Below are 17,658 nucleotides of genomic sequence, written 5' to 3' on the forward strand. Positions count from 1 at the left end.
TGGTCAATGACATTATTGAACCATTATAATGACATTATTGAACCAGACAAATGCGGCTTCAGACCTAGCAAATCCACTATTGACCAGATTTTCACTCTGCCCGAAATCCTTGAAAAAAACCCACGAAAATTACATAGACATATTCCACCTATTCGTCGACTATAAAGCCGCATTTGACAATCCTGTCCGTTCAGAGATTTTCAAAATCATGTCTGCGTTCGGCATTCCTGCATAAATAATACGTCTGTGCAGGAAAACTTTAACTGGCACGAGGTCAACAGTTAAAGTCGGAAAGAACCTCTCGGAGGCCTTTAATACCGAAAGAGGATTCAAAAATGGGGACAGTTTGTCGTGTGATCTTTTTAACATCCTGCTGGAAAAGATCATAAAAGAGGCAAAGGTGAACAGAAATGGCATTGTGTACCAAACAACACAAGTTACTCGCCTACTTACGAACATACCATTCCATAAAATTCGAGACCTGGAGTACTACTTGTGTGCATCTAATAGCCCTTATTTTCGGTTTTTTCATGTCGAAGAGACTATGCCCTCCTTAACTATGCTCTATGTAGTTTACCACGTTTTCACGTGTTATAAATGAGTCAATGATTGTTTTATGTTTACCGGTTTCTGTTTTTCATTGCAAAGCTATCTCTCTCCGATTTTGTATTTTGGAGTATTTATAAACAATCTCAACATTGTAGCCAGAAAAATGTTAAACTCGAAGCTAAACATGATGTTAGAGGTGCAATGTTATAGAAACGTTTTTTAACATTGCTACATTTATTTCGCTCATTTTTTACGGAGAGAGATATTTCATTTACACACACACATACATAAAAATAACAGTAAACTATTCTAACATTTGTTGCAGCTCCACTTTAAAATTGAGCGTAGAAAAGGATATGAAATGCAATGAAACACAACATAGCCGGCACTGTATAAAATATTATGATAACAAACATTGTAGATAACATTGTTGATAATTTAATAACATTCGAACATATGTTAAGGTTTGTACTCGAACTTATAAACCCCTAAAATAGTACTGCAATGAAGGAATAACATTCAGTAGAATTTTCTTATTTAGCGCAATAGGACGTTTACACTTTACAGCACACAGCGATTTCAGGTTATAATGTCATTAATTTTCGAATTGTAATATGTAATAATTGGCCATAATGATCCACATCCGCTTTTGTTTTGAGGTTTCTTTGATATACTATCAACTTATCGGGTCTATGTCCTTCAGGAGGAAATATATACGGCATAGATTTCAAATTTTGTCATTTTCCACACAAAAATCAAGGTCCATTTGACCCGCTAAATATTAACCAATCTTTATCAAAACAGGCATGCCTATTCTATGCCCCGATCCCCCCGATTTTGCGATGTTCGGGCCTCTGGAGCGACCAGAAGAACTGACAAAAATTAAGTATTTGGTCCATTTCATCCCCTAAATATTAACCGATCTTTACCAAAAATAATAGGGGTCTTTATAGTTGTGTAGGGTATAAAAAACCCCATATATATAAAACCTATCCCATTTCGGTATTTTGAATTTTTTTCCGCATTTTCTCACCGATGTGTATGTAAATTGGTATTTCAGATTCCTCGTGAATAATAAACGTCTTCCTAGAAAAATTACAATATGTGTGCATATGATGCTGTTTAATTTTTGGGTTCATCAATGGCCATTGCCCATATTTTCAGTAAGAGTATTTCTTCGACCGATTTAATTTTTAATATACATCGCAAGCTGGACCCGGTCCATATTAACGATATTTTAAATTGTTTCATACGGAATTGTGTCACATAACACTGATTTTTATTTTCAGTAACTATAATTGAGTTTGTTACATAATATATGCAAACAATATACATTGTCCTCAATCGGAATTCTACTCTAGTGGAAATTTAAATTAACATTTTCATATTTTTTTTCTTGTTTCCATCGACTATTCGAAGGCTATCATTTGCAGCTAATTTTCCGTTGACAACTAGTAATCAACGGCAAAATCGTTTAGCGAATCATTGACATCGAACTGTAATTGACTAATTAACACAAACATTATAATTTAGTATTGCAATTGCAAAACGTGTTTAATGCGATTTCAATTATACGGAGCACTCACATTATAAGTGACGATTTGCTTTGAATGTGTAGGCATGGATGGTATTTCAATCATAATATATACTGTTGAGTGTAATTTTTGTATGGTAATGGAAATCAGTTGTCAGGCACATATGATTAAATGACACATTTCATTGTCGAATGTCGAAGCCAAACAATATTAGAACAGCGAACAATGCCATACATTCCCCACTAATAAATAGTTGTTTTTTATAAAAGCAAATTTTCTGCGGATGTTTATTCCGAGCCTGGGCAATATTTTGTAATATTTGCACCCTCTTGCCCCATTAGAGATAAACAGCTCCTCTTCCTCACACTGACATATTTTCCGAATATTACGAGTATTCAGTACAGCTATTGTCCAGATTCCCTTCACCGTGGGTTGTGTTGTGATGTTCGGCTTTCATTTTTGGTCTATAGATCGACTCGAAAATAACACAAAAATTAAGTTTTCGGTCCACTTCATTCCAAAATTATTATCTGATCATCACCAAAAACTATAGGCGTTGTCCTTGACCATAACTGGAACCTCATGGAACATTTCAAAGCGATCAGCGCTATAGTTACGCTCTCTGGAGTCATAATGGGCTACATCCGAGCACATGCAATAATATAATTGGTATTAATTTAAAGGTCAACCACTCCTCTTGGATATAATATAAACTTCTCGGGTCTATGTCCTTCAGGGGTAAATATATACGCTATAGAATACAAATGTTGTCATTTTTCACACAAAAGTCAGGGTCTATTAGACCCGCTAAATATTGACCGATCTTTATCAAAACAGACATGCTTATTCTTTGGTCCGATCCCCTTCTCCATGCAAAATTTCACGATGTTCGGGCCATTATTGCTGACTCTGGAGCGACCAGAAAAACCGACAAAAATGTAGTATTTGGTCCATTTCATCCCCTAAATATTAACCGATCTTTCCCAAAAACAATAGGGGTCTTTATTGGCCAGAACCCATCCAACATGCAAAATTTCGTCCATAACTGTGGCCTGTATCGTGTTTACAAATTATAATGGACAGACGGACAGACGGACGGACGGACACACATGTCTAGATCGACTCAGCTAGTCGAGATATGACGATCTGTATACTTAAAAGTGGGTTTAGGGGCTACACAAAGCTATAATACCCTGACAACATAGTTGTGTAGGGTATAATTAGAAAATATTGTACCTACATATGTATGTATATTTTACCATTGCCCTTCAAGCAAGGCATACAAACAAACATTCATTTCATCTCTTGTTTCAACTAATTTCAATTAGCCCAGACCGTGGCTGTCATTATTCCCGTTGTAATTTCACATCAGAGACCTTGAATGTCGTCCGTTAAAGATCCTAATGAAAAAAGTAAACTGGCAAAAATGAAAACTAGATGAAGAACAAAAAATAACAAGCATAACTGACAAGCGAACACAAACACACACACAAAAGACACAGTTCCTCAAACACTGATGAACTTTTCTTAGACGACCTGACGTTGACGAACATTAAACAACGTCAGAGTGACGTTGTTGTTGCTGCTACTCCTAGTATCCCCTGGTGACTTGAGGCCAGCTTTTATGTATGTTTTTAGGTCCATGCGTATAAATAGGAGGGAAATGGCTTTCTGTACAACAAACGGAGTGGAGTGGATGGACTTTGTCAGAGTGTAGTAGGTGAATGATTCATGTATGTTGTCTTGTGTCACAGTGTGTTTGTGTGTGTGTCACCCCCATTTAATCTATTGTTGGAGCATTTTTTACGACTTGCATTATCACTGATTTACATACCTTATCCTTGGGCTTATTATATTCTAAAGTGCATGAACATACAGACGTACCTGCAAGACCTTTATATATTTGCAAATGTCATATTTACATGAAGATATATATATATGACTTTATAGATGACTGTTTAAGTACGCAGGGGGGGAGCCCGGGAACCACCACCCCCCCCCCCCATATGAATTTTTTTTCACAGTAAATTTATGTTTGCAACAGCGAATTTTTTCATTTTGTACTGCCGGGATGGTCGTTGGAAAAAATATTCCTTTAAAAAATCCACGCCTTGTATTGATGGTCGTTGGAAATAAAAATTCCTTTAAAAAATCCACGCCTTGTATGGATGGTCGTTGGAAAAAATATTCCTTTAAAAAATCCACGCCTTGTATGGATGGTCGTTGGAAAAAATATTCATTTAAAAAATCCACGCCTTGTATGGATGGTACTTGGAAAAAATATTCCGGATTATCACGGATTAAGTCTTACTCCGAATTAGGGCTTAATTCGGATTATTGGGATTAAGGCTTAATCCGGGATAATCCTGAATAATCCGGATTAAGGCTTAATCCGGGATAATCCTGGGTAATCCGGATTAAGACCTAATCCGGGATAAACCGGATTAAGGCCTAATCCGGGATAATCCGGATTAAGGCCTGTATGGATGGTCGTTGGAAAGAATATTCCTTTAAAAAATCCACGCCTTGTATGGATGGTCGTTGGAAAAATATTCATTTAAAAAATCCACGCCTTGTATGGATGGTCGTTGGAAAAAATATTCCTTTAAAAAATCCACGCCTTGTATGGATGGTCGTTGGAAAAAATATTCCTTTAAAAAATCCACGCCTTGTATGGATGGTCGTTGGAAAGAATATTCCTTTAAAAAATCCACGCCTTGTATGGATGGTCGTTGGAAAGAATATTCCTTTAAAAAATCCACGCCTTGTATGGATGGTCGTTGGAAAGAATATTCCTTTAAAAAATCCACGGCTTGTATGGATGGTCGTTGGAAAGAATATTCCTTTAAAAAATCCACGCCTTTAAAAAATCCACGCCTTGTATAGATGGTCGTTGGAAAGTATATTCCTTTAAAAAATCCACGCCTTGTATGGATGGTCGTTGGAAAAATATTCCTTTAAAAAATCCACGCCTTGTATGGATGGTCCTTGGACAAAATATTCCTTTAAAAAATTCACGCCTTCTATGGATGGTCATTGGAAAAAATATTCTGGATTTCAAGGATTAAGCCTTACTCCGGATAACCCGGATTAAGGCCTAATCCGGGATAATCCTGAATAATCCGGATTAAGGTTTAATCCTGGATAATCCGGATTAAGGATTAATCCGGGATAATCCGGATTAAGACCCTATCCGGGATAATCCGGATTAAGGCCTAATCCGGGATAATCCGGATTAAGGTCTGTATGGATGGTCGTTGGAAAAAATATTCATTTAAAAAATCCACGCCTTGTACGGATGGTCGTTGGAAAAAATATTACTTTAAAAAATCCACGTCTTGTATGGATGGTACTTGGAAAGAATATTCCGGATTATCACGGATTAAGCCTTACTCCGGATTAGGCCTTAATCCGGATTATCGGGATTAATGCTTAATCCGGGATAATCCTGAATAATCCGGATTAAGGTTTAATTCGGGATAATCCGGATTAAGGCTTAATCCGGTATAATCCGGGATAATCCGGATTAAGGCCTAATCCGGGATATTCCGGATTAAGGCCTGTATGGATGGTCGTTGGAAAAAATATTCATTTAAAAAATCCACGCCTTGTATGGATAATCCGGATAATCCGGATTAAGACTTAATCCGGGATAATCCGGATTAAGGCCTAATCCGGGATAATCCAGATTAAGGGCTGTATGGATGGTCGTTGGAAAAAATATTCCTTTAAAAAATCCACACCTTGTATGGATGGTCCTTGGAAAAAATATTCCTTTAAAAAATTCACGCCTTGTATGAATGGTCGTTGGAAAAAATATTCCTTTAAAAAAATCCACGCCTTGTATGGATGGTACTTGGAAAAAATATTCCTGCCTTAATCCGGATTAGGCCTTAATCCGGATTAAGGCTTAATCTGGGATAATCCTGGATAATCCGGATTAAGGCCTAATCCGGGATAAAGCCTTAATCCGGATTATCCCGGATTAAGCCTTAAATTTGATTATCCCGGATTAAGCCTAAATCCGGATTAAACCTTAATACCAAAAAAAGTGAACCTATACATTTATCCGGGATTAAGCCTTAATCCGGATTATCCCGGGATATCACGGATTATCCTTTAAAAAATCCACGCCTTGTATGGATGGTCGTTGGAAAGAATATTCCTTTAAAAAATCCACGCCTTGTATGGATGGTCGTTGGAAAGAATATTCCTTTAAAAAATCCACGCCTTGTATGGATGGTCGTTGGAAAGAATATTCCTTTAAAAAATCCACGCCTTGTATGGATGGTCGTTGGAAAGAATATTCCTTTAAAAAATCCACGCCTTGTATGGATGGTCGTTGGAAAGAATATTCCTTTAAAAAATCCACGCCTTGTATGGATGGTCGTTGGAAAGAATATTCCTTTAAAAAATCCACGCCTTGTATGGATGGTCGTTGGAAAGAATATTCCTTTAAAAAATCCACGCCTTGTATGGATGGTCGTTGGAAAGAATATTCCTTTAAAAAATCCACGCCTTGTATGGATGGTCGTTGGAAAGAATATTCCTTTAAAAAATCCACGCCTTGTATGGATGGTCGTTGGAAAGAATATTCCTTTAAAAAATCCACGCCTTGTATGGATGGTCGTTGGAAAGAATATTCCTTTAAAAAATCCACGCCTTGTATGGATGGTCGTTGGAAAGAATATTCCTTTAAAAAATCCACGCCTTGTATGGATGGTCGTTGGAAAGAATATTCCTTTAAAAAATCCACGCCTTGTATGGATGGTCGTTGGAAAGAATATTCCTTTAAAAAATCCACGCCTTGTATGGATGGTCGTTGGAAAGAATATTCCTTTAAAAAATCCACGCCTTGTATGGATGGTCGTTGGAAAGAATATTCCTTTAAAAAATCCACGCCTTGTATGGATGGTCGTTGGAAAGAATATTCCTTTAAAAAATCCACGCCTTGTATGGATGGTCGTTGGAAAGAATATTCCTTTAAAAAATCCACGCCTTGTATGGATGGTCGTTGGAAAAATATTCCTTTAAAAAATCCACGCCTTGTATGGATGGTCGTTGGAAAAAATATTCCTTTAAAAAATCCACGCCTTGTATGGATGGTCCTTGGAAAGAATATTCCTTTAAAAAATCCACGCCTTCTATGGATGGTCATTGGAAAAAATATTCTGGATTTCAAGGATTAAGCCTTACTCCGGATAATCCGGATTAAGGCCTAATCCGGGATAATCCTGAATAATCCGGATTAAGGTTTAATCCTGGATAATCCGGATTAAGACCCTATCCGGGATAATCCGGATTAAGGTCTGTATGGATGGTCGTTGGAAAAAATATTCATTTAAAAAATCCACGCCTTGTACGGATGGTCGTTGGAAAAAATATTACTTTAAAAAATCCACGTCTTGTATGGATGGTACTTGGAAAGAATATTCCGGATTATCAGGATTCCGGATTAGGCCTTAATCCGGATTATCGGGATTAATGCTTAATCCGGGATAATCCTGAATAATCCGGATTAAGGCTTAATTCGGGATAATCCGGATTAAGGCTTAATCCGGTATAATCCTGGATAATCCGGATTAAGACCCAATCCGGGATAATCCGGATTAAGGCCTAATCCGGGATATTCCGGATTAAGGCCTGTATGGATGGTCGTTGGAAAAATATTCATTTAAAAAATCCACGCCTTGTATGGATGGTCGTTGGAAAAAATATTCATTTAAAAAATCCACGCCTTGTATGGTCGTTGGAAAAAATATTCATTTAAAAAATCCACGCCTTGTATGGTCGTTGGAAAAAATATTCATTTAAAAAATCCACGCCTTGTATGGATGCCTTGTATGGATGGTACTTGGAAAAAATATTCTGGATTATCAAGGATTAAGCCTTACTCCGGATTATCCCGGATTAGGCCTTAATCCGGATTATCGGGATTAAGGCTTAATCCGGGATAATCCGGATTAAGGTCTGTATGGATGGTCGTTGGAAAAAATATTCATTTAAAAAATCCACGCCTTGTACGGATGGTCGTTGGAAAAAATATTACTTTAAAAAATCCCCGCCTTGTATGGATGGTCGTTGGAAAAAATATTCCTTTAAAAAATCCACGCCTTGTATGGATGGTACTTGGAAAAAATATTCTGGATTTCAAGGATTAAGCCTTACTCCGGATTATCCCGGATTAGGCCTTAATCCGGATTATCGGGATTAAGGCTTAATCCGGGATAATCCTGAATAATCCGGATTAAGGTTTAATTCGGGATAATCCGGATTAAGGCTTAATCCGGGATAATCCGGATTAAGGCCTGTATGGATTAAAAAAATCCGGATTAATCCACGCCTTGTAATCCGGAAAAATATTCCTTTAAAAAAGGCCTTGTATGGATGGTCCTTGAAAAAATATTCCTTTAAAAAATCCACGCCTTGTATGGATGGTCGTTGGAAAAAATATTCCTTTAAAAAATTCACGCCTTGTATGGATGGTCGTTGGAAAAAATATTCCTTTGAAAAATCCTCGCCTTGTATGGATGGTACTTGGAAAAAATATTCTGGATTATCAAGGATTAAGCCTTACTCCGGATTATCCCGGATTAGGCCTTAATCCGGATTATCGGGATTAAGGCTTAATCCGGGATAATCCTGGATAATCCGGATTAAGGCTGTATGGATGGTCATTGTAAAAAATATTCCTTTAAAAAATCCACGGATTAATCCGGAAAATAAAGGCTTAATCCGGGATAATCCGGATTAAGGCTAAGGTTTAATCCTGGATAATCCGGATTAAGACCTAATCCGGATAATCCGGATTAAGGGGTAATCGTTGGAAAAAATATTCCTTTAAAAAATCCACGCCTTGTATGGATGGTTGTTGGAAAAAATATTCTTTGAAAAAATATTCCTTTAAAAAATCCCCGCCTTGTATGGATGGTCGTTGGAAAAAATATTCCTTTAAAAAAGCCACGCCTTGTATGGATGGTACTTGGAAAAAATATTCCGGATTATCACGGATTAAGCCTTACTCCGGATTATCCCGGATTAGGCCTTAATCCGGATTATCGGGATTAAGGCTTAATCCGGGATAATCCTGAATAATCCGGATTAAGGTCTAATTCGGGATAATCCGGATTAAGGCTTAATCCATGGATTGTATGGATGGTCATTGTAAAAAATATTCCTTTAAAAAATCCACGCCTTGTATGGATGGTCATTGGAAAAAATATTCCTTTAAAAAATCCACGCCTTGTATGGATGGTCATTGGAAAAAATATTCCTTTAAAAAATCCACGCCTTGTATGGATGGTCGTTGGAAAAAATATTCCTTTAAAAAATCCACGCCTTGTATGGATGGTCGTTGGAAAAAATATTCCTTTAAAAAATCCACGCCTTGTATGGATGGTCGTTGGAAAAAATATTCCTTTAAAAAATCCACGCCTTGTATGGATGGTCATTGGAAAAAATATTCTGGATTTCAAGGATTAAGCCTTACTCCGGATAATCCGGATTAAGGCCTAATCCGGGATAATACTGAATAATCCGGGTTAAGGTTTAATCCTGGATAATCCGGATTAAAACCTTAATCCGGATTATCCCGGATTAAGGCCTAATCCGGGATAATCCTGAATAATCCGGGTTAAGGTTTAATCCTGGATAATCCGGATTAAAACCTTAATCCGGGTTATCCCGGATTAAGGCCTAATCCGGGATAATCCTGAATAATCCGGATTAAGGTTTAATTCGGGATAATCCGGATTAAGGCTTAATCCGGGATAATCCTGGATAATCCGGATTAAGACCTAATCCGGGATAATCCGGATTAAGGCCTAATCCGGGATAATCCGGATTAAGGCCTGTATGGATGGTCGTTGGAAAAAATATTCCTTTAAAAAATCCCCGCCTTGTATGGATGGTCGTTGGAAAAAATATTCCTTTAAAAAATCCACGCCTTGTATGGATGGTACTTGGAAAAAATATTCTGGATTATCAAGGATTAAGCCTTACTCCGGATTATCCCGGATTAGGCCTTAATCCGGATTATCGGGATTAAGGCTTAATCCGGGATAATCCTGGATAATCCGGATTAAGGACCTAATCCGCGATAATCCGGATTAAGGCCTAATCCGGTATAATCCGGATTAAGGGCTGTATGGATGGTCGTTGGAAAAAATATTCCTTTAAAAAATCCACGCCTTGTATGGATGGTCCTTGGAAAAAATATTCCTTTAAAAAATTCACGCCTTGTATGGATGGTCGTTGGAAAAAATATTCCTTTAAATAATCCACGCCTTGTATGGATGGTCCTTGGAAAAAATATTCCTTTAAAAAATTCACGCCTTGTATGGATGGTCGTTGGAAAAAATATTCCTTTAAAAAATCCACGCCTTGTATGGATGGTCGTTGGAAAAAATATTCCTTTAAAAAATCCACGCCTTGTATGGATGGTCGTTGGAAAAAATATTCCTTTAAAAAATCCACGCCTTGTATGGATGGTCGTTGGAAAGAATATTCCTTTAAGAAATCCACGCCTTGTATGGATGGTCGTTGGAAAAAATATTCCTTTAAAAAATCGACGCCTTGTATGGATGGTCGTTGGAAAAAATATTCCTTTAAAAAAATCCACGCCTTGTATGGATGTTACTTGGAAAAACTATTCCTGCCTTAATCCGGATTAGGCCTTAATCCGGATTATCCCGGATTAAGCCTTAAATTTGATTATCCCGGATTAAGCCTAAATCCGGATTAAACCTTAATACCAAAAAAAGTGAACCTATACATTTATCCGGGATTAAGCCTTAATCCGGATTATCCCGGGATATCACGGATTATCCGGCATAATCCGGATTCTGGGTTAATCCTGATTAAGCCTTAATCCGGGTTTTAGTCGGGATTAAGAGTCATTTATCCCCGAATAGCCTTAATCCGGATTAAGGGTCACTGAACCCCGATAAAGGCCTAAGCTTAGCTAGTGAAGCTAGAAGGTTGAAATTATGAGTGTAGGTTGTTGTTTTGGGTCTTTCACCAAAGACCCAAATTTAAGCCGATTGGTTTTATATAGGGACTATGCCCAAAAGCGGGCCGATATAGTCATTCAAAGGACGAATGGTTACCACAGATGGATAAATCGACTAAATTAGAGGTACCCTTAATCCGGATTATCCCGGACTAAGCCTTTATCCGGATTATCCCGGATTAAGACTTAATCCGGATTATCCCGGATTAAGACTTAATCCGGATTATCCCAGATTAAAAATGATTAGGCGGATACAAATAAAAATGATAAGGTGGATCCGGATTGTCCCGGATTAAGCCTTAATCCGGATTAAAACATAATCCGGATTTTAGTCCGGATTAAGAATCATTTATCCCGGATTAAGCCTTAATCCGGTTTAATGGTCATTGACCCCCGAATTAAGGGTCACTGACCCCCGATTAAGGCCTAACCTTAGCTAGTGAAGCTAGAAGGTTGAAATTATGAGTGTAGGTTGTTGTTTAGGTAAATAGTGCATCAAAGACCCAAATTTAAGCCGATTGGTTTTATATAGAGACTATGCCCAAAAGCGGGCCGATATAGTCATTCAAAGGACGAATGGTTACCACAGATGGATAAATCGACTAAATTAAGGGACACTCTTAATCCGGATTATCCAGGATAATCCCGGATTAAGGCTTAAGTCTTAATCCGGATTAAACCTTAATCAGCCATTCAATCCGGATTAAGCCTTAATCCGGATTATCCCGGATTAAGGACATATACCTTGTTTATATGGTCCTTGGAAAAAATAGTCCTTTAAAAAATCCACAAAATCCCTTTAAAAGATCCACGTCTCGTGTGGATGGTCGTTGGAAAATTTTCGCCTTATAAGGATATTTTTTGAAAAAAGAAAATCCTTGCCCTGTGGCCCTGTGGTCCTTGAAAAAATCGTTTTAAATATTATGCCTTATTAATGCTGAATTTATTCCTTCTTTCAAAATTTCAATATTGAATTACAGATAATTGTGTAGTCAGGACAAACAGATCACACCCTCCACAAACAGGAGGCATAATAAAATGAAAGTACAATTTTCTTGATAAAAATCAACGTTTACCAAATTTACAAGTTTAGGCGGTAATAACAACAACAGCAACATTGGTAGCAGCAATGAACGGCATTTACAAAAAAAAAAAAAACACCGGAGGAAAACCATGGCATGGGGCAACAATAAAACATGTTAACACCCAGCTTTATAAAAAATTTAGGAAACGGAAGTGGCAGCAGAGTGAAGTCTGTATCAAAGTTCATATTGTGTGCGGAATGTTATGGAAATAGCAAAGTAAGAAAACAATTCTTTACATTTTGTTGTTTGGTGTTGTTTTCTCCCAAATATTTCTTTTCCATTATTTCTTGGATTTTTTTCTGTAGTTCCGTCCATTTCGGTCCTTTATTACCAACCATAAATCTTTGTTTAAAGTAATAAAAATGTTTTAGGTGTTTTGTTCCTTCTCTTATCGCCACATGGAATTGCCAAGTGTAAAAATAAATTAAATTTTTATTGGTATTCGGATATGCGGTATGGGGGAATATTCAAGCTCACCGTAAAATCATTGATGTTTGAAAAAATTCATTTTAACGCTAAACAATGCCAATTTTGTTTCTTTTTTATCAAATTTTCTTCATTTTTTCTAATTGTTACGAGAAATTAATGATTGCTTCAATTTTAAAATATGTTTCATGTTCTCCATTCTCCTTAAAATCCAACTACACCAAAACAATTACAGCTGTACACCCCAGCTCCGGAAAAGACAAAGTTTTAATTGTTGTTTGGCATAAAACAGCAACAAATGATGACTGTCTGCTGCTAAACTTCGCCAGCGTCAGAGTTTAGTTTCGGCAGGATTAGAATAACTTTGTCGGTCTGTTCAAATTTTAGTTTTACTTGTTAATAATATGGGTGGAGCTTGTAGTTTTCCGGTGTTATTATATTCTACACCAACTGGTACTAGTGTTGTTGGTGCTGGATCATGCCAAAATAATAACATGGTGCGAAATTATAATACGACTACGAGGGCTACTATATATATTTCAGGCCAAATAATGACAACGAAAAATTGTGGTTAAATTCCAGGAATCTTGAATGCTAAATTATAGCTACTTCTATGGATAAATACGCCTAAACTCCTCAAAATACAAAGCATGTTCCGGTTATGTCTCAGCATGAATCTGCATCGAAATAACCGAAAATGTACCTTTTTAGTGGGGGCCATGCAAAAAGGTGGACGTATTTTTTGCAGTAATATAGTTCAGCCTTCAAAACCCGGAGTGTCAAAGTAAAACCTCATATTTGACCACTCCTGGCCAAAAAAGAGCCCTGTTGGTAGATCCGTGAATATTTAGTGGATGAAATGGACCAAAAACTTTATTTTTGACCGTTTTTCTGGACGCTCTAGAAATTTTACACAGAGAAAGGGACCTGGCCATGGAAAACATAATTGTTTTGATGAAGACCGATCAAAATTTAACGGGTCAAATGGAACCAGACTTGTTTGTGTGAAAATTAGAGGTTTTGTATTCTATATCTTATATACTGATGAAAGACATAGTCCCAACAATTTTATAGCGTATCCAAGAGGAGTTGATGACCTATAAATGTATATCAATTATATTATTTATGTACTACAGGTATCTACGTATTTTGATTTGGTTAGTATTACCATTAACACATTAAGCTAGGAAATTTTCGCAGAGATTCCGGATGTGGATAAAAGATATTTCGGGAATTAAAGGGACCGGAAACTTTATTTTTTAGGGGATATCTTGTTGCACTAGATGCTACAATTACATCCCGAACATCAAAAAATGTTTATGGGGAAGGCGATCTGCCCAACTAATTTGAGTAGCTGTCATTTCAAGATCATTAATTAGCGGTCAAATGAATAAAAAAAAAATGTGTAAAATAAGAAAATTGGTATATTTTTTTAGATAATTTTTTACATGATTCTGAAAAATATCTCAGAGGATCTGTTGAAACGTAATCGGTCATAAAAGTGCAAATATTGCCCTGGATCGGAATGTAGATCTGCAGAAAATTAGAGATTGTTGGTAGTTGTGTAGGGTATCATGTGGTCGGCCACGTTCGACTATACTGCTTCATCATTTCGGGTGAAAATGTGGCTGAAATCATAAAAATATGGAACATTTTGCCGTACCCTGGAAGCTACTAGCATATACCTGCTACTTCATTACCGAATGTGCGAAGTATTTAAAACTCAATACCGACCATTGTTAAAATTGTACAACCATTTAGTACCTATTTTCTCTTATAGTACGTATTTCCACAACTACCTCCATATCTCAACGTTATAGTACGAATTTCCAAAAACCCAGCCTTTTCGATCACCTTTAACCAAGAGTGACCCTCACCCAAATTTCAAGATTCTAGCTTCAGCCGTTTCGACTAGGCGTCGTTAAGTCAGTTAATCAGACTGTCAGTCAATCCTTTACTCTTTTATTAGTATAGATAGCGAGACGTAGATCGATATAGTCCATTTACAATACATAATATTCTAGAAGTAATAGCAATAACAATGCTAAATTTCAAAGCTCGAACTAATGGGCATATTAAACAGGACTATTAACATGAAATTGAAAGAAATAAAATGTGTGATATTTATCTAAATGTGAATCTATCTAGATCTATCCATAAAGTATGTAAATCGACTTCAAACAAATATAAATAGGTCATCCGTTCGGCTATGTCTGTACTTCTAGAAAACGCAACTACGTAATTCTATGCTCAATTTTGTACGTTGTGCAAAATTTGATGCCAATCTGACTAACATGAGGAGTTTGATGCCCAATTTACTTGAAATTGGCCGAAAATATATATAGATGCTCTATCCAAATATTAAGCGAATTCAAACAAACTTGTCACAGGTTAGGTTATACTAATTTCAGAACGTTTTGTTCCTATTGATTCCTTGGTGCGTCGATTACTTAAAATCAATTTATAATAAAAGGGAGCTATATCTAAATCTGGACCGATTTTCTCGAAACTTGGCAGACATCATTCTAGACTCAATTCAGTACGTTATGCCAAATTTCGTGCAAATCGAAAGATATATAGCGACTTTGGTGCACCATTTACATGGAATCGGACGAAACTATATATGGGAGCTATATCTAAATCTGGACCGATTTTCACGAAACAAGGCAGACATAACTCTAGGCTCAATGCAGTACGTTATGCCAAATTTCGTGCAAATCGAAAGATATATAACGACTTTGGTGCACCATTTACATGGAATCGGACGAAACTATATATGGGAGCTATATCTAAATCTTGACCGATTTTCTCGAAACTTGGCAGACATCACCCTAGGCTTAATTCAGTACGTTATGCCAAATTTCGTGCAAATCGAAAGATATATAGCGACTTTGGTGCACCATTTACATGGAATCGGACGAAACTATATATGGGAGCTATATCTAAATCTGGACCGATTTTCTCGAAACTTGGCATACATCATTCTAGGCTTAATTCAGTACGTTATGCCAAATTTCGTGCAAATCGAAAGATATATAGCGACTTTGGTGCCCCATTTAAATGGAATCGGACGAAACTATATATGGGAGCTATATCTAAATCTGGACCGATTTTCTCGAAACTTGGCAGACATCATTCTAGACTCAATTCAGTACGTTATGCCAAATTTCGTGCAAATCGAAAGATATATAGGGACTTTGTGGCACCATTTACATGAAATCGGATTAAAATATATATGGGAGCTATATCTAAATTTGGACCGATTTTCACGAAACTTGGCAGACATCATTCTAGACCTAAATGATTAGGCTGTACCAAATTTCGTGCAAATCGAAAGATATATAGGGACCGTTTACATTAAATCGGTTAAATATATATATGGGATTTCTATATCTTAATCTGAACCGATTTTTCCCAATTTCAATAGTGTACGTCCTTGGGCCGAATAAGTGACCTATGCCAAATTTCATCCAATTCGGATCATAAATGCGACCTGTACTTTGTTTACAATTTAACATGGATAGACAGACGGGCGGACGGACGGACATGCGTAAATCGACCCCAGAAAGTGCCCTATCCAAATTTCAAAAGGATTCCATGTGTCTATCTCGTTTCCTTTTGCCTGTTACAAACATATGCACAAAGACATAATACCCTGTACCACAGAGTGGTGAAGGGTATAAAAACGAAACAAAAATTTAGTACATTTCATTACCTATATGTCCATTATGATGTTTAGGTGACCTTAATATTTATACTTACCATAGCTTAAGTGCAACTATTAACAATTTTGGATAAGTATAAATTAAAACAAAATCTCCCCTCGACACAAGACTGTGATTCCGTATACCTCCCCTAACCATAGCATAGAAAAGTCAGGAATGTATAAAACACAACACATGATAGTACGTCGATCGGCTCTGACTACGTTTATGCCATCTTTTTGTGTTGCCTTGGCCAGAAATATAAATAGCATCTCTCGTATGTTTAATGGAATGTATTTAAAAGTATGTATTTTTGTGTGTGTATAAGTATTTTGACGTACGTATATGGTAGCGTCGTCATTAGCTCCACTAAAATGATATGCGGAATTTGTGGTGTGAAAAACTTTGCCTTTACCCAAAATACGTTTTTTCTGTTTTCACGATTCCAACATATCCAAATGTTTGGACATTTGCATTATGTTTGTTAATGTGAAACTTTTCCTTATTCGCCTCCTCTGTGACTGTGGTCATTATTCATTTATTGTTGCTTTTTTAAGTATATTTGACATTGTTGTTGTTACTTTTTTATTTTCACCAATGTTCCATTACTTTATTATTATTTTTAAAGCCATCAAATCACAAATTGTCACCAAGTATAAAATGGCGCGGAACACCATAAGCCAATACAAATTTTGGGGAGAAATGCTGAACAAATTGTCTGTCATCATTCATGTAATCGACAAGCATGAAGCTTTAACCGTCATTTCATCATTTCGAAGGGAAATAAATAGCCATGAAGCGTGTCCAGTAAACCACAACAAAGGGGAGCAGCATTGATTGCGACAAAGATGAATTATGGAAGACGTTGCAGTAGAATGTCTGGAGTAACTTTATTGTGTGTGTCTGGACAAAATTTGGGTATGTTTGCGTGTACTGGTTTGATAGCATGGGAATTAATGGATATCTTCAAGGATCACCAATTAAATAATGACCAAATTAGAGAAAATATACTGAAATAATAAAAGTTATTCCGAAAATGTCAACATTTTGAAAACTTACCCTTACAAGTTAAATGTTAAAATGTTGACATAGAGTATCCGATTTGGGAAAGACTATGCATATGTCTTTAACAAACCGAATGGGGCATCCAGTGCGGTCTAAACCTACCTATTTATAGTAATCATAGATTTAGTGCAATTATCAGATATATTAGTCCATTATCTCTTTGACTACAAATCGACGCCTCCGAACCATAGTATGCTAAGTCAGAAAAGTGAGTTTTTCAGTCGAAGCTTTCAAAGTATGGAAGTTTCTTCAATCGTACGTGCCATGCTAAGTACATTTTTGCT

Source organism: Musca vetustissima, unplaced genomic scaffold (assembly GCF_032173495.1).
Source record: "Musca vetustissima isolate MV318-11 ecotype Yass unplaced genomic scaffold, APGP_CSIRO_Mvet_v1 utg43151, whole genome shotgun sequence".
In the NCBI taxonomy this organism is placed as follows: Eukaryota; Metazoa; Arthropoda; class Insecta; order Diptera; family Muscidae; genus Musca; species Musca vetustissima.